Here is a 22,602-nt window from a genome sequence, read left to right as displayed (position 1 = left end):
TGAGAGAGGGAGCAGAGGCACTATGTGTACCCCTAACAACAATATTCAATACATCTATCGAAACAGGGAGATTGCCTGAGGCATGGAAGACAGCAAATGTAGTCCCAATCTTTAAAAAAGGAGACAGACCAGTGTCACTGACATGTATAGTATGCAAAATCATGGAGAAGATTATCAGGAGAAGAGTGGTGGAGCACCTAGAAAGCAACGATCTCATCAACAGCGGCCAACATGGTTTCAGGGACGGGAAATCCTTTGTCACAAACCAACTGGAGTTCTATGACATGGTGACAGCAGTAAGACAGAGAGAGGGGTGGGTGGATTGCATTTTCTTGGACTGCAAGAAGGCGTTTGACACAGTTCCACACAAGAGATTGGTGCAAAAACTGGAGGACCAAGCAGGGATAACAGGGAAGGCACTACAATGGATCAGGGAATACTTGTCAGGAAGACAGCAGCGAGTCATGGTACGTGGCGAGGTGTCAGAGTGGGCACCTGTGACCAGCGGGGTCCCACAGGGGTCAGTCCTAGGACCAGTGCTGTTTCTGGTATTTGTGAACGACATGACGGAAGGAATAGACTGAGGTGTCCCTGTTTGCAGATGACGTGAAGTTGATGAGAAGAAATCACTCGATCGAAGACCAGGCAGAACTACAAAGGGATCTGGACAGGCTGCAGACCTGGTCCAGCAGTTGGCTCCTGGAATTCAATCCCACCAAGTGCAAAGTCATGAAGATTGGGGAAGGGCAAAGGAGACCGCAGACGGAGTACAGTCTAGGGGGCCAGAAACTACAAACCTCACTCAAGGAAAAAGATCTTGAGGTGAGTATAACACCAGGCACATCTCCTGAAGCGCACATCAACCAAATAACTGCTGCAGCATATGGGCGCCTAGGAAACCTCAGAACAGCATTCCGACATCTTAATAAGGAATCATTCAGGACCCTGTACACCGTGTACGTTAGGCCCATATTGGAGTATGCGGCACCAGTTTGGAACCCACACCTAGCCAAGCACGTAAAGAAACTAGAGAAAGTGCAAAGGTTTGCAACAAGACTAGTTCCAGAGCTAAGAGGTATGTCCTACGAGGAGAGGTTAAGGGAAATCAACCTGACGACACTGGAGGACAGGAGAGATAGGGGGGACATGATAACGACATACAAAATACTGAGAGGAATTGACAAGGTGGACAAAGACAGGATGTTCCAGAGATTGGACACAGTAACAAGGGGACACAGTTGGAAGCTGAAGATACAGATGAATCACAGGGATGTTAGGAAGTATTTCTTCAGCCACAGAGTAGTCAGTAAGTGGAATAGTTTGGGAAGCGATGTAGTGGAGGCAGGATCCATACATAGCTTTAAGCAGAGGTATGATAAAGCTCACGGCTCAGGGAGAGTGACCTAGTAGCGATCAGTGAAGAGGCGGGGCCAGGAGCTCGGACTCGACCCCCGCAACCTCAACTAGGTGAGCACACACACACACACACACACACACACACACACACACACACACACACACACACACACACACACACACACACACACACACACACGGAAATCATGACGTTCTCTCGCGTGGCATTAAAGTTTGTCTCTAAGCACGTCCGTCATTCTGTTTCATCGGCTTTAACAAGCATAATTAATATTGGTTTTTGTGCCAAGTTGTCAAATTGGGCCCACAATTGTAGTGCTTTGTTGAGTGGCGGTGGGCAGGTAATTGCTGTCTTACCTGTTAGTGGTTGGCTCTTGTTAGCGAGAGGTTTGCTGCCGGATGGCAAGCAAATTGCCGCTTGTTGTATATATTTTGTAAGCCAGATGGCAGGTAGATCTTACAAACATTTACTTGCAGTCAGTATACCTTTATCTGTATTCTCCTGCGTTTTTCTGGATAGTTTTTAGTCGTGTAATAATTCCTTTACAGTTCAGTAGTCCCGAGCTGAGACTGGACTGGGAGAGGAGTTTGAGTCTAGGAAACAGTATATAACTGGTAACACCTCTGCAGAAGGCGTTTTGGTGCTGGTGATGGGCTCTTGATTCGTGGGATCGGACCTATCTTCCCCTTGCTTGACATGCCTAATTGTGTCTCATTTCCTAAGCGTTTAGTGACCCCTACGGGTTTAGCTCTTAATGATAATAGCATGGGCCAGTAGGCCTGCTGCAGTGCAACTTTCTTATGTTAAGTCAAATCTTAAACTATCATTGGCTCAGGTTTTCAATATTTAAATAACACGTGATTGCATCGGATTCTACAATGGTCTACACTTTTCGTTGTCATATACTGCACTCACTAATTACAGTCTATGAGGCCTAATTGACCTTATACCTGGATTTTCAGAAGCCCGGCCTGGAGCCAGGCTGGGCTGCGAGAACAGAAACTCGAAATGGGTCACAAGTATATTCAGTAGAATTTAGTATCTTGGTTAAAGTGCAGTAAGTAATGCGTGTATTCACTCATAGTATGAGAGCCATGTTCAGGATATTGACCACCCTGGGCCAGTACTTAACATATTGTGGTACTGCTTAGTTTTGATTATAATAATTAGGTATTGCTACACACTCAAGGATACTTCAGTCTTTAAAATAGATTGATGTCTGCTGTGTATATACACTGATATATTCTCTTTGTATATACGGTTAGAAATATACATCTCGATGTATCATTAAAACAACGGTATATAATACCGACAAGTAGATATCTTTATCTGGGAAAAGACTGAAGAAGCCTACTGTGTAGACGAAAAGTTTCGGAAATAAACATGCCTAACTGTTGCACACGTGTGTCGCTCATTTACTCCTCAATGTATAGTATACCATGTGATGAAAAACATTACAAGTGAAGACGACCAGGGAGGGAGGAGCGAGGGGGTAGCGGTGTAACTCTTCAGCAGTAAACGACAAACATGAAGGCATTAAATTGCCATTTCTTTGTTTTATATCGTAGCTATTACGTGTCATTTGCCATGTCCTGTCATTTTGTTTTTTGCCTTTTCAACGAGCATAGTCATAGTTCCCGGTATTTGCTGGGTACGTAATTTAACGTGTGTTTTTGCGACGATAGTGTGCAATTTGCCTTTTTTACCTGGTAGAGTATCTGGTTTATTTAGTAGCGCTGGAACACTTGTTCAGAGAGGACGATGAGTATTGTATTGCATAAGGTCGTAGGTGAGAAGTTACATGTTTTCATATAGGGGATACTGTCAGTATGAGGAGGTAATCGCGTCTGGTACAACGATGATTGGGCAGCGTTAATTCCTCGTGTGAAAATTCTTTCAAAATGTCTCTTCCTTGATTCATACACCTTGATAATATACGGTCTTTATCTAGAGCGGGTTCTCCAACCGGGGAAGCATGGAGCCTCAGCTGGTGCTGTATGAACGCTCCCTAATATACAATAGCATTTTATATTGTTCTTTGGTGAACGAATGTTTTATTAACTCAAAAAAATTACGTGTCGATCAATTATGGAATATATTATTAATCAAAGACAATAAATAACGAGGCCAACTCATGTTGGAACCCAGTAAGCTCCTGGTGGCTAGGAAAGCCACACCTCGCTGCTTCAAACTGCTCAGGAGTAAAATGCAAAACAAGAAGTCTTCCTCATTTTTTCCCCGCAAAAATTAAACAATTCAGATGTTAACGTCAGCCAAACGAACTATTTATTTTTGTTTACTTTTGACTATATAAATTTTTTCCTTATTACTAGAGTGCTTTGGTGTTAAAAATCTACTGTAGACGGTGAAGTCAATATATTTTGGATGTCAGTTCGCTTTTTTTTTTTTTTTGCTATAAAAAATTTATGAGATGGGTTCGTGGGTTGGGATAAAATTGGTTTGGGATGCATCCTAATGTAGGTTAGACTGATCTAGACGGTAGATAGTTTTTCTCAGCGGATAATCTACCTGTGGATTTCCAAGTCTCTGTCTCTGTCTGTCTGTCTGTCTCCCTGTCTCCCTCCCTCTCCCTCTCTCCCTCCCTCCCTCCCTCCCTCCCTCCCTCCCTCCCTCCGTACTGGCGCGTCAACTGCCCCTTCCATGGGAAAGTGTTGCTCCAGCTGCACAGGCAAGATTTACTCACCAAATTACTAACATTTTCTCCGGGTGTTTACTTGTGTTGCCGCAGCAAAGTGTTGCACTTTGTGTTGGGACGATGGGTGGAACACATTTCGCCCGCTCGTGACTTGTGTGGCCGAAGAGTTTTTAAGGCCTCTTTTGCCCCTGGAAACTGTAGCCTTTATTAGCGAAACAGTGTTACCTTCTGGAGACTGTGGGAGCGGATTTTTTGCAGCGAGGTAGAAAGTGGAATTGAGGTGAATGTCAGCAGTGTGCTGGACACGTACGGGTTTGGCTGGTAAATATGACCGGGTTGGGAATCAATAGCGATGGCTAGGGGTATCAGCACCTTAACTGATGTCGAGAGTTTTCCTAGTCCCCGCAGCCCGGCTCTGGGCCAGACTTGTCTGGTATTTGCCTGGTCAAGCAGGCTGTTGCTGCTGGCTTGACAAAGCTCCTGTTAAGCGAAACGTTGCCACTATAAAATGTCACATTAGTTGCATTTGTGTCGGCAATTCTACCAACATTTTTATATGGTGTACTATGAGGTACTATGCTAATACGTTATGTAATCCGCGAAGGAGGATGTGAAACGGCTGTGTAATGTCCGAACCGTCAGCGTTAGGAAGGTGTTTCCGGGGCGTTGTATAGACAGTGGTGTCTGGGCGGAAGTTACCGTCTCACCTGCCTCACACTTGTCCAGGTGATGCAGCTAGCCCGCACGCTACTACCGTGCCGGGAGTACATATGCGATATGTTAGTTTGAAAGTGAAGACCTTGTTATTGTACAGGATGACCCCGGAAAACACTCCAGAAGGATGGTTGAGATAATGCAGTGCGAGTTGAACTGTGCTGTCCGCAAACTTCTGGCAAGACAGCTATTGAATGAACGATGATGACTGGGTTTCAATTCTATGGGTAACTCTATCTTAATGAAAACTGGTGATGTAAAAAGTATAGATTTTTTTCGTTGGGATTCTCTATAAATGCGACCCGCAAATGACTAAAACCTATGACGTACTTTTCTGCTATCTATGTTGGGTTTATGGTTAGTGATAGTAGCAAGAAATACAACGTTATAATGTTATGTAGGCGATGTATTGAAATACGTGGCGGAGACCGGCCTGTCCACTAGGTCTAGTCGAAAGTGAGGGAGAGGGCCCCGATGTAGGTGCGTGGTTCAAACGGGGGTCACATGACATCAGGCTTGGCCAGGGAGCCTGCCTATAAATAGGGTTATCACACTATACACTACACAAGTATTGTACTGTTGACACCTAAACATGGTCTGTACTTGTGAAGAGATCTGCCAATATGTCTCATCCCGGCCAGGAATCAGATCTGGGCCTTATTGGCTGAGCCGTTCGATCTGCCACATCTATAACAGCGCGGGGATCGTTAAAACTGCAAATTACGTCTACATTAATAATAAAACGAAATCCTTAACAATATGAATTAAGTAAGGTCTGAATGTATACACTGAGAGACATGCATATACTCTGTGCTAATTTACCCTGATTTGCCAAAAGATGTTCGGAAAAATGTTTATTCGTCAGGAAAAATTACTTGACGGTGATCTGCCAAAAGATGACCGGTTCAGTTTGAGTGTTTTTTTTTTGTTTTGTTTTTTTACACCCAAGGAGAATTGAGGGTGAGGAATGTGAGGAATACAGTTAATTTTATTCCCAGGGAGGACTGAGGGCGAGGAACAGTTTTATACCCAGGGAGAACTGAGGGAGAGGAACAGTTTTATACCCAGGGAGGACTGAGGGAGAGGAACAGTTTTATACCCAGGGAGAACTGAGGGAGAGGAACAGTTTTATACCCAGGGAGGACTGAGGGAGAGGAACAGTTTTATACCCAGGGAGGACTGAGGGAGAGGAACAGTTTTATATCCAGGGAGGACTGAGGGAGATTAAGACAGTTTTATACCTAGGGAGGACTGATGGAGATTAACACAGTTTTATACCCAGGAAGGACTGAGGGAGGGGAACAGTTTTATACCCAGGGAGGACTGAGGGAGAGGAACAGTTTTATACCCAGGGAGGACTGAGGGAGAGGAACAGTTTTATACCCAGGGAGGACTGAGGGAGGGGAACAGTTTTATACCCAGGGAGGACTGAGGGTGATGAACATTGTTCGGGTGGTCTGGGAAAGAACGGAGGCAGACTTTACCTGCATATTGACAAGGATCCACAGGTCTGTAAGGACGCGCATGGTAACGGAACAGGGCTCTTGAAATCGGGTAGAATTGAGAAGTACACTGAGTAGCCCTATACCTTTGATGCCCTTGAGTTCCGAGAGTTTTCTACTTCCGGAGCCCGGCCATAGGCTAGGCTCCTCTGGTGCTTGCCTGATCAACTAGGTTGTTGTTGCTGCTGGTCCGCTGACCCACATATCCATCACAGACTGGTTGATCTGGCATCTGGTGAATCATGATTCCTGTTTATTTTTTTTCTCTCGACGAAACCGGTCTTAGCTACACAAAATAACAATATATTTTTAATGTTCATTCTAATCATGTTATGGTAAAATAGAAGATTTTAGTACCAGGTCGTCTTATTCTGTGCTGTTGTGTGTTTTGTAGCGCTGGGCACCACCCCACGTTGAACCTTAGCTTAGTAACTTTCAAAGTTAGAATAAAGAGTGTAGTAGTAGTTATATACTATTAGTATATATGTGTGTGGTGCCGAGTAGGTAAAACTTGAGATTTTTGACTTACATAGTAACGCTCTTCTTGCCGAATAAGGCAGGCTAAAATTTGTGTATGCAATAATTTCGCAAAAATCATTCTGAACTTCACGAAAAAAAATATATATTTCATTGTTTATTATTAAATTATTGTAAACTTATCTAAAATTTATTTAGTTGGATTGGGCTAAATTAAATTGCGCTTGTTATAATAAGGTTAGGTAAGTTTTCTAAGGTTCTTTTGGTACAAAATTATTAATTTTTACATTAACAGAAATGAAAAAAATATATATCTTTAAACGTATATGAGAAAATTTTAGAATGGGACTTAATTTTAAACGAGCTCTTGCCAATTGATCAGTTTTGCTTATTCGCTTATTATTTTTGCTTATATATATATATATATATATATATATATATATATATATATATATATATATATATATATATATATATATATATATATATATATATATATATATATGCAATAAGATCACAGTAAACAGGTGATTTTAAAATATGCAAAACAACCACTGTGAAAGAGTAGTGAAATTCCAAGCGCTTTCGTGACTACTCACATTGTCATTGTAGTCACGAAAGCGCTTGGAATTTCACTACTATTTCACAGGGGGTGTTTTGCATCTATATATATATATATATATATATATATATATATATATATATATATATATATATATATATATATATATATATATATATAGTGTGTGTGTGTGTGCGTAATGACTGTATATTGGGTGAAGTTGGTCGCCATTCCCTGTAGTTGGTTTTTCAACAGAGACTTCTTTCCTGCTTACAGTGTTTGTAAGAATCTCAGAAACAGGGTTTGGGGAGTTGGAACGTGTGTGTAGAGAGAGAGAGAGAGAGAGAGAGAGAGAGAAACACACACCAACGAACATAAAGGCAGACAGACTGGACCAGAGAGGCGTGTGATTGGAGACGAGGGTGATAATCCCAGACCTCCTTCCATCAGTACCATCGCTGATGATGGAGAAGTCTCGTCTCTCCACGCTCCTTAGCAATCTCTCTCTCTCTCTCTCTCTCTCTCTCTCTCTCTCTCTCTCTCTCGCTATGATTTCCCCCTCTACAAATACTGTCTGCCACGCCCCACCCCCATCATCCTCACCCAAGAGAGGAAAGGTCCGCCGAAGTCCCCCCAGCTCAGTCTGACAGCTTTCATTACCACATGTATGAAACTCGTCCTTTGTAACTGAATGTGACAGGAAAACATACCTAATTTTTGTTCCCCACAGTGTACACACTGTGGTTGTTCTCAGTGTAACTCGTATAGTTACACTGATGGCTACACACTGTGGTTGCTCTCACAGTGTAATAGATCATGGTAGCAACACATTGTGGGTGTTCTCAGGGTAGCAACACACTGGGTGTCCTCATAGTAACAACATTATAGGTGTCTTCGTGGTAGCAACACACTATGGGTGTCCTCATGATAGCAACATACTATGGGTGTCCTCAGGGCAGCAACACATAGGTGTCCACATAGTAGCAACACACTGTGGGTGTCCACATGGTAGCAACATGCTATGGGTGTCCTCAGGGTAGCAACACTGTTGGTGTCCTCATGGTAGCAACACTGTTGGTGTCTTCAGGGTAGCAACACACTGTGGGTGTCCTCAGGGTAGCAACACACTGTGGGTGTCCTCAGGGTAGCAATACACGGTGGGTGTCCACATGGAAGTAACACACTGTGGGTGTCCTCAGGGTAGCAGTACACTGTGGGTGTCCACATGGAAGTAACACACTGTGGGTGTCCTCAGGGTAGCAACATACTATGGGTGTCCTCAGGGTAGAAATATACTGTGGGTGTCCACATGGAAGTAACACACTGTGGGTGTCCACACAGTGTTGTGGGACTCAGAAAGCTTGCCTTCTGAGTTGTTCTTGTGTCTTGATTGTATTTTTTCCCAAATGTATTTTCTTCCTATCCTCCCTATTTTCCTCATATTCTCTATAATTTTCTCCTATAATTCCTGTTTTCCTACCCTCCATGTTTTTATCTTATTTTTCATTTATCATCCCTATTTTCTTCTCCATAGTTTCCTCTTCCTATTTTCCTGTTAGCCATATTTCCTCCTATTCCACCAATTTTCTTCCTGTATTCCCTGTTTTCCTCTTATTCTCCTTATTTTTTACTTATCCTCCCTATTTTCCTCTTATCCTCCTTGTTTACCACTTATCCTCTCTATTTTCCTCTTATCCTCCCTGTTTTCCTCCTATCCTCCCTGTTTTCCTCCTATCCTCCCTGTTTTCCTCCTATCCTCCCTGTTTTCCTTCTATCCTCCCTGTTTTCCTTCTATCCTCCCGGTTTTCCTTCTATCCTCCCTGTTTTCCTCCTATCCTCCCGGTTTTCCTTCTATCCTCCCTGTTTTCCTCCTATCCTCCCTGTTTTCCTTCTACCCTCCCTGTTTTCCTCCTATCATCCCTGTTTTCCTCCTATCCTCCCTGTTTTCCTCCTATCCTCCCTGTTTTCCTTCTATCCTCCCTGTTTTCCTCCTATCCTCCCTGTTTTCCTCCTATCCTCCCTGTTTTCCTCCTATCCTCCCTGTTTTCCTTCTATCCTCCCTGTTTTCCTCCTATCCTCCCTGTTTTCCTTCTATCCTCCCTGTTTTCCTCCTATCCTCCCTGTTTTCCTCCTATCCTCCCTGTTTTCCTTCTATCCTCCCTGTTTTCCTTTTATCCTCCCGGTTTTCCTTCTATCCTCCCTGTTTTCCTCCTATCCTCCCGGTTTTCCTTCTATCCTCCCTGTTTTCCTTCTATCCTCCCTGTTTTCCTCCTATCCTCCCTGTTTCCCTCCTATCCTCCCTGTTTTCCTCCTATCCTCCCTGTTTTCCTTCTATCCTCCCTGTTTTCCTCCTATCATCCCTGTTTTCCTCCTATCCTCCCTGTTTTCCTCCTATCCTCCCTGTTTTCCTCCTATCCTCCCTGTTTTCCTTCTATCCTCCCTGTTTTCCTCCTATCCTCCCTGTTTTCCTCCTATCCTCCCTGTTTTCCTCCTATCCTCCCTGTTTTCCTCCTATCCTCCCTGTTTTCCTTCTATCCTCCCTGTTTTCCTCCTATCCTCCCTGTTTTCCTCCTATCCTCCCTGTTTTCCTCCTATCCTCCCTGTTTTCCTCCTATCCTCCCTGTTTTCCTCCTATCCTCCCTGTTTTCCTCCTATCCTCCCTGTTTTCCTATCCTCCCTGTTTTCCTCCTATCCTCCCAATTTTCACAACCTCTGGACTAAGTAAAAGCTCCCACCTTGATACTGGTGAAGGGCTCTTGAGTCGAGGAAGTTGAGTCGCTTGTCACTTCCTCGGATCTAACCTGATTGCTTCCCATTCTCCTGATGCTTTTTACCCTTACGGGTCGAGCGCTTCCTCAATATGAAGAAGTGGATTCTTAGGATTTATACAAGAGTGGAGGTTGTCTGTACGTGTCCGTGGGTAAAGTAAGACACTGTAGGCATAGCAAGCTTTTATTTAGGTAGATTTTGGCGCAGGGTGAGTTCATGAGCGTAACGTTGCCTTAATAACTTTATTTGTTCTGGGAGTCTAGATTTTAGTAAAAGTTAATTTTGTCGGCACTGTTTCTCCCTAGTGTAGTTGTGTTATGGCAGTGTGATGAGTGGGGATGGAAGGATAGAGGGATGGGTGAGATGGAGGGATAGTGGGGGGAGGGAAAGGGAGGGATACAGTGTGCACCTCTCAATCCGTCCTCCAACTTGTAAATAGTAATAATATCTTTATTTCTACAAGTACATGTACAAGGTATGCAGTCCTAGCTGACATCAGTGACATGCTACTGTATAGAAAGCTCTTGTTTTGTAGAGCATTTCGAGCAAATTAGGTCAATTTTGTCCCAGGATGCGACCCACACCAGTCGACTAACTCCCAGGTACCTATTTTACTGATGGGGGCGAACAGGTACAGCAGATGTCTTTTAGAAACACATCAGAGAGCGTTGAATTTTCTACCTTTTTGGTGAAGGCGACTAATTCCTCGCTGTCAGATGTCACTCTCATAGTGTATCTAATTTTGCTTATTTATTTATGTTAGTTACATTAACCTAACTTGAAATAACCATGCACAGGTACGTGACTTAGTTCGTTTAGAACTGACGCACTCTAATGAGTAAGAATAGGAACGGTGTGGAGGTGGCGGCGACACCAGTCCTCTACACAATGATAGCGGGTGACTGTGGGATGTGGTATCTGTCCTTGGCAGCGTCTCCCAGTAAAAGTTTTATCTAAATCCAAGCCGTTGTGAGTTTATCTCCAGTCTCTTGAGTCGAGAAATACACTCGCTGATAACGGAGGCGGCATTTGATAAGATAAACGTAGAGGTTTTTTTTTACTCCATGACGCTGCAAGATAATGCTCAGGATAGTGGTGTTCCCGCTTGACACGTATTGTGCACGAGAGTGAGAAAGCACTTAGACACGAGATTGAAACACAGGCAGAAAGATATCTGTATCTTTCAGCCTCATTCACAGACTCTCATCACCTGAAATATACAGATCTCTCTCTCTGTTTACTTTTGTTTTTGTCTAAACTGTTACTTTCATCAATCAGTTTTTAGAAGACTTTACTCCAAGCATTGTGTTCGCAATATAGTCAGGCGGCCACAGTAGAGGTAGAACTGGAACACACCTCATGTAACACTTCAAAGTAGGGTTTAGTGATTAGTTTTGATTATAATAACAACAACATGTCAAAGACAGTGTTATTAATGTTACAACACCGCACCAAGACTTGTGCTGTATTATATTAATGATGCAAAACCAATAAGTACATAAATAAAACTTGTGCAGTGCAAGGTATCTTCACTGTGGAGACGTTTCACCAACCAGTGGCTTTATCTCTGTACTGGGTTGGCGAAAACGTCTCAGCAATCAAGATAACCAGTTGTTGTATGTCTCATTCATCATCATATACTGAATATGCAAAACAACCAAAGGGGGAAGTTGAACGCCTTTCTCGTTGCAGACAACACTTTTCCAAGAGCTTGCAATAGTGCAAAGGAATTAGGAGGAGCCCAGGTAGGTGTATCCATGAGGCTTCTCCTAAGTCATCTGCACTATAGCAAGCTCTTGAAACAGTTGTCTGCAACACGAAAGGCCTAGAGCTATCACTCAACTTCCCCCCGTGGTTGTTTTGCATCTGTTATCGCTTGTCCGTGATTACTGCATACACTATACAGTATATCTGTAAATCTTTGTGCTGCCTAGTCTCGGCTTAGACCTCCTTAACTGCTAAGATCATAGAAGACACTCGGGAAATGAATAGGTATATACTGAATTTAAGTGGGTGTGTGTAAGATTTATGAAGCAATACCTTCAAAGAGCTAAGATCAGAGTCGAGAGTGGTCTTTGAGACGTAACGTGCTGTTGGAGTGTCAACGTTGTCAGGTATGTGAAGGAAATCCATGAAGCCTTGCGTCAGGTGGAGATGAGATAGTTTGTTGGATCTTAGCGTCTATTCTGCCTCTGGAAAACACTAGGAAACACACACACACACACGCGCGCACACACACACACACACACACACACACACACACACACACACACACACACACACACACACACACACACACACACACACACACACACACACACACACAGGAGAGGTAAAACTTGTGATTTTGGCTTAAATAGCAATGCTCTTCTTGCCGAATAAGGCAAACTATATTTTGTGTATGCAATAATTTTGCAAAAATCATTCTGAACCTAACATAAAAACATATTTCAGTGTGTTTGTTTATTATTAAATTATTGTAGTTATGTAAAATATATTTAGTTGGATTAGGCTAAATTAAATTGCGCTTGTTATAATAAGGTTAGGTAAGTTTTCTAAGGTTCTTTTGGTACAAAATTATTAATTTTTACATTAACATAAAAGAAAAAAATATTTCTTTAAACGTATAAGAGAAAACTTTAGATAGGATTTGAGTACTTGCTAAGTGACCAGTTTTACCTATATATATATATATATATATATATATATATATATATATATATATATATATATATATATATATATATATATATATATATTATACGTGTGTGTGAAGACCAGAAATGCATTAAGTGTTGCCGGGAACTCTTGTTAATAAATAACCTCTCTAGCTATACTGGAGTTTTAAACAAACTTTTGGAACATGAAACTAAGTGATGCTCGTACTAAAATGTTCATCTTCGTCCCTCATCCACCCACTCCATAACTTCACTCTAGACTCTCCCTCACCCCTCATAATCTTTTTCACCTCTCACTCTTTCTCCCTCACCCCTTGTTCGTTATCGTTCTCCCTCATTGTCTTATCCCTCCCTCAAGAGTATTGTTTTGATGCCTCTGAAGGGGTTGTTTTTTTTTCGAAGCAATTTGAGTTATTCTTCTCTTGCATCAAACTTCATTACCTCTCATTTTCCCCAGGTGCTATCAGCCTTGCGGGCTTATCGCTTCCCCATCAATAATAATTCTAATAATAGTCACATCCCTTTACATATCATTCCTCACAAGCCCTTCATGTTGCCCCCTCACTTACCCTTCATCATGTTGCAACCCCTCCCTCACTTACCCTTCATCATGTTGCAACCCCTCCCTCACTTACCCTTCATCATGTTGCACCCCCTCCCTCACCCTTCATCATGTTGCACCCCCTCCCTCACCCTTCATCATGTTGCACCCCCTCCCTCACTTACCCTTCATGTTGCACCCCCTCCCTCACTTATCCTTCATGTTGCACCCCCTCCCTCACTTACCCTTCATCATGTTGCACCCCCTCCCTCACCCTTCATTATGTTGCACCCCCTCCCTCACTTACCCTTCATCATGTTGCACCCCCTCCCTCACCCTTCATTATGTTGCACCCCCTCCCTCACTTACCCTTCATGTTGCACCCCCTCCCTCACCCTTCATTATGTTGCACCCCCTCCCTCACTTACCCTTCATCATGTTGCACCCCCTCCCTCACCCTTCATGATGTTGCACCCCCGCCCTCACTTACCCTTCATCATGTTGCACCCCCTCCCTCACTTACCCTTTATCATTTTGCACCCCCTCCCTCACTTACCCTTCATCATGTTGCACCCCCTCCCTCACTTACCCTTCATGTTGCACCCCCTCCCTCACTTACCTTTCATCATGTTGCACCCCCTCCCTCACTTACCCTTCATCTTGTTGCCCCCTTCATCATGTTTCCCCCCTCCCTCACCTGCCCTTCATCATGTTGCCCCCCTCCCTCACTTACCCTTCATCATGTTGCACCCCCTCCCTCACCTGCCCTTCATCATGTTGCACCCCCTCCCTCACTTACCCTTCATCATGTTGCACCCCCTCCCTCACTTACCCTTCATCTTGTTGCCCCCTTCATCATGTTTCCCCCCTCCCTCACCTGCCCTTCATCATGTTGCACCCCCTCCCTCACTTACCCTTCATCTTGTTGCCCCCTTCATCATGTTTCCCCCCTCCCTCACCTGCCCTTCATCATGTTGCCCTCCCTCACTTACCCTTCATCATGTTGCCCCCTCACTTGCCCTTCATCATGTTTTCCCCCTCCCTCACTTACCCTTCATGTTTCCCCCCTCCCTCACCCTTCATGTTTCCCCCTCCCTCACTTGCCCTTCATCATGTTGCCCCCTCCCTCACCCTTCATCATGTTGCTCCCCCTCATCCTTTATCATGCTGCTCCCCCTCATCCTTCATCATGTTCCCCCCTCCTTCACCCTTCATCATGTTCCCCCCCCTCACCTACCCTTCATCTTGCTGCCCCCTTTATCATGTTTCCCCCTCCCTCACTTACCCTTCATCATGTTGCCCTCCCTCACTTGCCCTTCATCATGTTGCCCCCCTCCCTCACTTACCCTTCATGTTGCCCCCTCCCTCACTTACCCTTCATCATGTTGCCCCCTCCCTCACCTACCCTTCATCATGTTGCCCCCTCCCTCACTTACCCTTCATCATGTTACCCCTCCTTCACCCTTCACCATGTTGCCCCTCCCTCACTTTCCCTTCATGTTGCCCCCCTCCCTCACCCTTCATCATGTTGCCTCCTCACTCACCCTTCATCATGTTGCCCCCTCCCTCACTTACCCTTCATCATGTTGCTCCCCCTCCCTCACTTACCCTTCATCATGTTGCCCCCCTACCTCACTTACCCTTCATGTTGCCGTCCCTCACTTACCCTTCATCATGTTGCTCCCCCTCCCACACCCTTTATGTTGCCTCCCTCACTTACCCTTCATCATGTTCCCCCCTCCCTCACCTACCCTTCATCTTGCTGCCCCCTTTATCATGTTTCCCCCTCCCTCACTTACCCTTCATCATGTTGCCCTCCCTCACTTACCCTTCATGTTGCCCCCTCCCTCACCTACCCTTCATCATGTTGCCCCCTCCCTCACTTACCCTTCACCATGTTGCCCCTCCCTCACTTTCCCTTCATGTTGCCCCCCTCCCTCACCCTTCATCATGTTGCCTCCTCACTCACCCTTCATCATGTTGCCCCCCTCCCTCACTTACCCTTCATCATGTTGCTCCCCCTCCCTCTCTTACCCTTCATCATGTTGCCCCCCTCCCTCACTTACCCTTCATGTTGCCGTCCCTCACTTACCCTTCATCATGTTGCTCCCCCTTCCTCACCCTTCATGTTGCCTCCCTCACTTACCCTTCATCATGTTGCTCCCCCTCCCTCACTTACCCTTCATCATGTTGCCCCCCTCCCTCACTTACTCTTCATGTTGCCCCCTCCCTCACCCTTCATGTTGCCGTTCCTCATTTACCCTTCATCATGTTGCCCCCCTCCCTCATTTACCCTTCATGTTGCCGTCCCTCACTTACCCTTCATCATGTTGCCCCCCTCCCTCACCCTTCATCATGTTGCCCCCCTCTCTCACTTGCCCTCCCTCACTTACCCTTCATCTTGATGCCCTGCCCCACCCTTCATCATGTTGAGCCCCCTCCCTCACCCCTCATCATGTTCCCCCCTCCCTCACTTACCCTTCATCATGTTCCCCCGTCGCTCACTTACCCTTCATCATGTTCCCCCCCTCCCTCACTTACCCTTCATCATGTTGCCTCCCTCACCCTTCATCATGTTGCCCCCTCTCACTTACCCTTCATGTTGCCGTCCCTCGCTTACCCTTCATCATGTTGCCCCCCTCCCTCACCCTTCATTATGTTGCCCCCCTCCCTCACTTACCCTTCATTATGTTGCCCCCTTCCCTCACCCTTCATCATGTTGCCCCCCTCCCTCATTTACCCTTCATGTTGCCCTTCCCTCACTTACCCTTCATGTTGCCGTCCCTCACTTACCCTTCATCATGTTGCCCCCCTCCCTCACCCTTCATCATGTTGCCCCCCTCCCTCACTTAGCCTTCATCATGTTGCCCCCCTCTTTCACTTGCCCTCCCTCACTTACCCTTCATCATGATGCCCTCCCTCACCCTTCATCATGTTGAGCCCCCTCCCTCACCCCTCATCATGTTCCCCCCTCCCTCACTTACCCTTCATCATGTTCCTCCGTCGCTCACTTACCCTTCATCATGTTCCCCCCCTCCCTCACTTACCCTTCATCATGTTGCCTCCCTCACCCTTCATCATGTTGTCTCCCTCACCCTTCATCATGTTGCCCCCCTCTCACTTACCCTTCATGTTGCCGTCCCTCGCTTACCCTTCATCATGTTGCCCCCCTCCCTCACCCTTCATCATGTTGCCCCCCTCCCTCACTTACCCTTCATCATGTTGCCCCCTTCCCTCACCCTTCATCATGTTTCCCCCCTCCCTCACTTACCCTTCATCATGTTCCCCCCTCACGTAACCAGTAGTTCATCCCTCGCCTGCTTCCACTCTCCCCTACCATTTGGTTCACTCACATGCAGTGCACCAGACTTAGTTAAATGTTTACTTAATTTGATGGTACAGCAGATTGATGACGGTGGAGGCTGTGGTGTTTAGTGTTACCTCCTTGTTTAGTTTGGCTCCACGTATACACTGGGTACAACCATATGAACTCTGCGCACGTACGCACACGCATGCATATATATATATATATATATATATATATATATATATATATATATATATATATATATATATATATATATATATATATATTATGCGTGTCGTAAGAGGCGACTCAAATGCCGGGAGCAAGAGGCTAGTAACCCATTCTTCTCTATACCTTACTAAATTTAAAAAGAGAAACTTTCGTTTTTCTTTTTAGGTCGTCCTGCCTCGGTGGGATACGGCCGGTTCGTTGGAATATATTATATATATATATATATATATATATATATATATATATATATATATATATATATATATATATATATATATATATATATATATATATATAGTGAGAGGAAAGTTTAATGGGTGTTGGTGTGTGACGGTGTCAACAGGGGGTGTTGATGAAAAGTGTGGATTCTCCCCCCCCCTCCCCCCACACACACGAGCGAGAGAGCGCCTCTATCAAGTATCTTTCCAACTTTGTCCCATTACAAAATATTGCTTGCAGCGCACGTAACAGTGAACAATTGTTGCTTGGAATACTACATGCGTGAATACTCGTTTGTGGCTCACTACTACCAAGTGTCAGTGTGTTTATTGACGACGCACGTGTTACTGCCAGGACGTATTTTGACTTTACGCTGGTAGCAAGTGATTAGTTTTAGTAAGACTGTAATAGTGGGAAAACGGTGTATACACTGTAGTAATACACGAGTGTACTATGGTATACTGTAGTATACTATTGTGTACACTTGGGTATACACTGTAGAATGCACTTAGGCATACACTGTAGTGTTTTGAATTTTAAGTGTATAGTCTAGCTCGTGTTTATTATCGCCAGTATTCTTGTCTGTATGTTATCACACGCACACACACACACACACACACACACACACACACACACACACACACACACCGCTGCATGTGCTCCTCTTCACATGTTTGTTAGCAATATTGCATATAGTTGATATGTTGCACAACACCTGCAGTAGGACTCCCAGGCTTGCCTACCCCTACACACCCGTGCCACTACCCACACCCGTGCCACTACCCACACCAGCTACTACCCACTCACCTGCCACTACCCACTCACCTGCCACTACCCACACCCATGCCATGACCCACACCCATGCCATGACCCACACCCATGCCATGACCCACACTCGCCACCATCGCCCAATATGATCACAGCCACCATGATAATCACCTACATAAACTAATACTTAACCCACCACACTGGAACCACCCACGTCGACCACCACCACGTACACTTACTAGTGCCCATGCGTACGTCTATCTCCAACACTTTCCAACACCCCTGGACTCCTACTAACACCTCTCTACACCTACCAACATCTACATCTACCACTAACCACCACTTAAAATCTCGTCATATCCCACCACCACCCACAATCCCATCCCAACACAACCTTTATCCTGTGCATGCAGAATCACGGAGAAAACCTGCCACCAAGCTTTTTGTAATTATATAATACGCTGTATATAAATGTGTGGGAAGCTGGACAAGCGTCCCTATAGACGATGAAGTAGAGCGATCATCAAGTAATCTTCCTCACTAAAATTTTCTTTAACAAAAGGTAGTCTAAATGCTCATGTTATATTGAGAAACACTCTTTAACAGGGCAGAAACCTTACGCCATGTCACTTGGCTTTTTCCAGCTGAGAAGGTATATGACATGGTTTTTTTTCCAGCTGAGAGGCCAGACGACATGACTTTCCAGCTGAGATGCTACATGACATGGCTTTTTACAGCTGAGAGGCCATACCAGATTGTCTTTTCCAACTGAGAGGTCATATCAAATGGCCTTTTCGAACTGAAGAGGCCATGCGACATGACCTTTCTTCCCATCTGAAAAGGGCGTGTGTCAGTGTAATGATATTGGTTCTCTGTCTTGTTAAATATGGGTGTTTTCAATCATTTATATTCACGTCATTGAGAGATTATAAAGGTGTTTATATTTAGTTTATTATGTTGGTTTAATATTTTGCGCCTCATGTGCGTGGTAGAATGTAGGAGAGTCCAGTGTGTGCGTGTGTGGGGGTCGCCTGCCCCCCCCCCCCAACACACCTGGTCCTCTGGTAATTTATCGGTGCTGGAGTGCATATTATATGCCTAAATTAGCAGACTAAACCATGTGAAGAAAAGGCATGTTGCAGAGCAAGTTTTTAATGTGTCAACATTTCGCTCTTGTAGAGTGAAACGTATCAATAAAAGCTTATTCAGTAACGTGTCTTCTTCACAATTTGGTAGTATGTCATTATATTCAGTGCAGAACTTATAACTATATACTTTACATATATACACACGAGGATTGACCAGCTTCCCATTTAATGACCAAAACATTAACTGTTAATGCAAAACTGTCACAGTGAAAATTTAAAAATTTAAAAATACTTGTGACGGATTAGTTCCTGTATAGATGTGTGTGTGTGTGTATGTGTGTGTGTGTGTGTGTGTGTGTGTGTGTGTGTGTGTGTGTGTGTGTGTGTGTGTACAAGCGCTCAAGGATTTTCCGAATATATTTTGTTTACTATGGTGGTTTTGCATAATTGCACTGACACGTTTCTAAAGTGGTTCTTCGTCTATGAATGTATTTGAGGTTCGTGATGGCATTGTTCTCCGTGGTAATGCTTTCCTGTGTTTGTCTGGGAGTCGTGCAGACTGCTACACCAATTGGCACTAGTGTATGGGTGTCACCTGGCTTGGTCACTATTCCCTCGTAGTGGTACTCACGTCGTCACCTTGTGTATCATGAGAAAATACTTTCAACCACCTGTTCCCCTAAAGTACATTAGACTTGTATTTTTGTATAGGTGACTTCACAGTTTCCGTCACTTGTACCTTATTTTTTTTCCACGCGGAGATTTTTTAACATTTTCTTGTAATTCACTTCAAGCCTTTTTTTAGCATTGATAGATATTTCTTCCCTTTTGCCTAAATTAACTTTGATTCCTCTGCTGCTAAGAGTATTAGTGTTTCTAGTTTTTTCCCCCTTGTAGTCTCCCCATGTCTTTATTCCCAGGAGTTTTAACTAGCGTATGCTCCCAGGCTTGTATCTTGCAGATCTTCCTTCCATATAGCCCTTCACTCCCTATAGTCTCTTACGGATTCCTTCACATAGTCTCCGGATAAAGACTAACCTTTTCCTCATCCTGGCTTATCTCCTACTTGCTATCTTTCCTTTGACCCACCTGCTTCCTTGCAAACACATTTTATCCCATATTGGTACAAAGGAACCCACACATTTGCATTAAAACAGCAATTGAAATGAGTGCTAGGATATTTCGGCCTCGCTTTTAGGTCCTCTTCAGGAGAGTACTGACTGAGACCTAAGTGTGCGGTTGAAACATGTCAGTACTCATTTCAAACACTATTTTATCGTCTCCATGTGGGGGTCTTTTGTACTACTGATCACTGTGTATTACATTTTTGTGTTTGGGTTCTATGCTTACCCTAAATCATTTTATTGGCCCCTTTCCCTCCTCCTTTTTGAAGCCCCTGAAACTGGCTACTTTTCATACCTCACTACCTCTCTGCTGATTCCTGAAGTTGGACCCGATCCTATTACCCGAAACTAACCTGATCCTATTACCTGGTACTAGCAGCCATGAAACTCTCTGATCTTTTTACCTGGTACTAGCAGCCTTGAAACTCCCTGATCTTTTTACCTGGTACTAGCAGCCTTGAAACTCCCTGATCATATTACCTGGTGCTAGCAGCATTGAAACTCCCTGATCCTATTACCTGGCACTAGCAACCTTGAAACTCCCTAATCTTATTACCTGGTACTAGCTGCCTTGAAACTCCCTTATCCTATTACCTGGTACTAGCAACCTTGAAACTCCCTGATCCTTTTACCTGGTACTAGCAGCCTTGAAACTCCCTGATCATATTACCTGGTGCTAGCAGCATTGAAACTCCCTGATCCTATTACCTGGTACTAGCAACCTTGAAACTCCCTAATCTTATTACCTGATACTCGCTGCCTTGAAACTCCCTTATCCTATTACCTGGTACTAGCAACCTTGAAACTCCCTGATCCTTTTACCTGGTACTAGCAGCCTTGAAACTCCCTGATCCTATTACCTGGTACTAGCAACCTTGAAACTCCCTGATCCTATTACCTGGTACTAGCAACCTTGAAACTCCCTGATCCTATTACCTGGTACTAGCAACCTTGAAACTCCCTGATCCTTTGTTTACTTTTTCAGTAGTGTGCTTCCTGGATAGCTGAAGCTGACTCCTTTTTTTCACCCTTAACCATAATGGCCCTCTAGTCCTATCTGAAAGATCCTTCAACCTATCCTAAAGCGGATCCTGCTCCAGTAGCCCGAGCTGATCCATAATGGTGCCCAAACCCCTACCTTTACCTAGCCCTGTAGCCTTAGCGGATACATTTGAGCCGGCCCTCTGCCCGACCTCCCTCTCACGGCTTGAGGTTAAGCGTCCGTGTGCTTGGGCTGGTCGCTGCCAACTCCTGGGCTGTGTAGGGCTGTCGGCTCCCTCCTTGTACCTTGCTGCTGCTACCCCTCAATCCTGCACCATCCTGCCCGCCCCCACCCACTCCCGATGCTGAGAATGAGTAGTAGAATGGGCGCAGTGCCCGCCCGCTGCCGCCCTCATCACACTGGGCCCGCTATGCTCCCCTGGGCATCTCGGGACACGTCGCGTGGTAACCACCACCGCCTTGAACAGTCCACGCTCCTTGGCTAAGTGTCACACGCCTCAGTTTGCTCTCCAACCTCTTCACTCTTGACAGAAGAAGGTTTATTTTTTAAAAGTTAGTACCGTAGCCTTTTGTGTGCTTTGCCTTTTGATATTAGTCTATGTGAAGTGCGTGCCGGAGTCGTGACTGTCTGAGCGTGTTCGTGGTGGAGGCGGGCGGCGGGTGGTACTCGGCCACTGTAGTAGTGCCCACCCGTGGTTCACCATGTGACGTCGTCCTCTCTCTTGCAGACCCTACCCGGAGAGTGCCTGCCACCTCACGTGACACTCCAGCCAGGCAACAGCTTGCTTCTTTGATCCAACAGCTGGCAGCCACCTTCACCACCACACGCTCGCTTACAAACAAACCGTCCTGGACAAATTGTGGTTACTGCTTACTCTCGAGGCTTTTGCTGCTGTGTGGGCTTGTGTCTGTGTCGGTGTAGCGGGTAATGTGGATAGCCGAGTGAGCAAAAGCGCGGCCGGACCCACCACCACCACCTCCAACACCATCACTTTACTACCACTTCACTACCACTAAACCACATCACCAGCACCGACGCCGCCTGCTGTTCTACTGCTGCCGCTACTGCTTCCACTGCTGCTGCTCAAGCGTTTTTTGAAGGCGTAGTGAGACTCCACTTGGAGTCTCGACTCCCGGCCCGCTGGATCCCTCAGCCGCCGCCGCCGCTGCCGCGCACAGCGCACCCCCCTACAGCGCTATGGTGAGCGCAGGGGTGCCAAACATGGCAATGGTCAACGTTAACAACTTTTTGAATGTGAAGGACTCTCGCTGGCTCCAGCTGGAAGTGTGCCGAGAGTTCCAGAGGAACAAGTGCACACGACCAGATACAGAGTGCAAGTTCGCTCACCCGCCGCCCAACGTCGAGGTACAGAACGGCCGCGTCACTGCTTGTTACGATTCAATCAAGGTAAGTCTCACTCTTTATCCTCCCATTACCCAGGCGCTGATCTCTACCCATAAATATTATAATGTTGTGCACCTCATGCATACATGCTACTTCCACCATTGTATTCAGTGGGAAAGAGGCGCCTTGATGTTGTTAAAGGGCTCTTGATCTAAAGAACTGGACACTACCACTTACCTTTATC

At 45.1% G+C, this 22,602-nt stretch overlaps 1 protein-coding gene across 2 annotated transcripts in view; it reads left to right on the top strand.

The window, feature by feature from the left end:
* Positions 1-22,360, top strand: part of LOC138853999 (uncharacterized) — a 54,240-nt gene extending 31,880 nt beyond the window's left edge. For both annotated transcript variants that reach the window (XR_011393173.1, XM_070094281.1), the window contains exon 2: positions 21,742-22,360. The gene's annotated coding sequence lies outside the window, so the exon portion shown is untranslated. The remainder of the gene's footprint in view (positions 1-21,741) is intronic.
* The last annotated feature ends 242 nt before the right edge of the window (positions 22,361-22,602 follow it).

Source organism: Cherax quadricarinatus, chromosome 45 (assembly GCF_038502225.1).
Source record: "Cherax quadricarinatus isolate ZL_2023a chromosome 45, ASM3850222v1, whole genome shotgun sequence".
Lineage (NCBI taxonomy): Eukaryota > Metazoa > Arthropoda > Malacostraca > Decapoda > Parastacidae > Cherax > Cherax quadricarinatus.
Note: the sequence above shows the minus strand (reverse complement) of the source record. Positions and strands in the feature narration are given on the sequence as shown.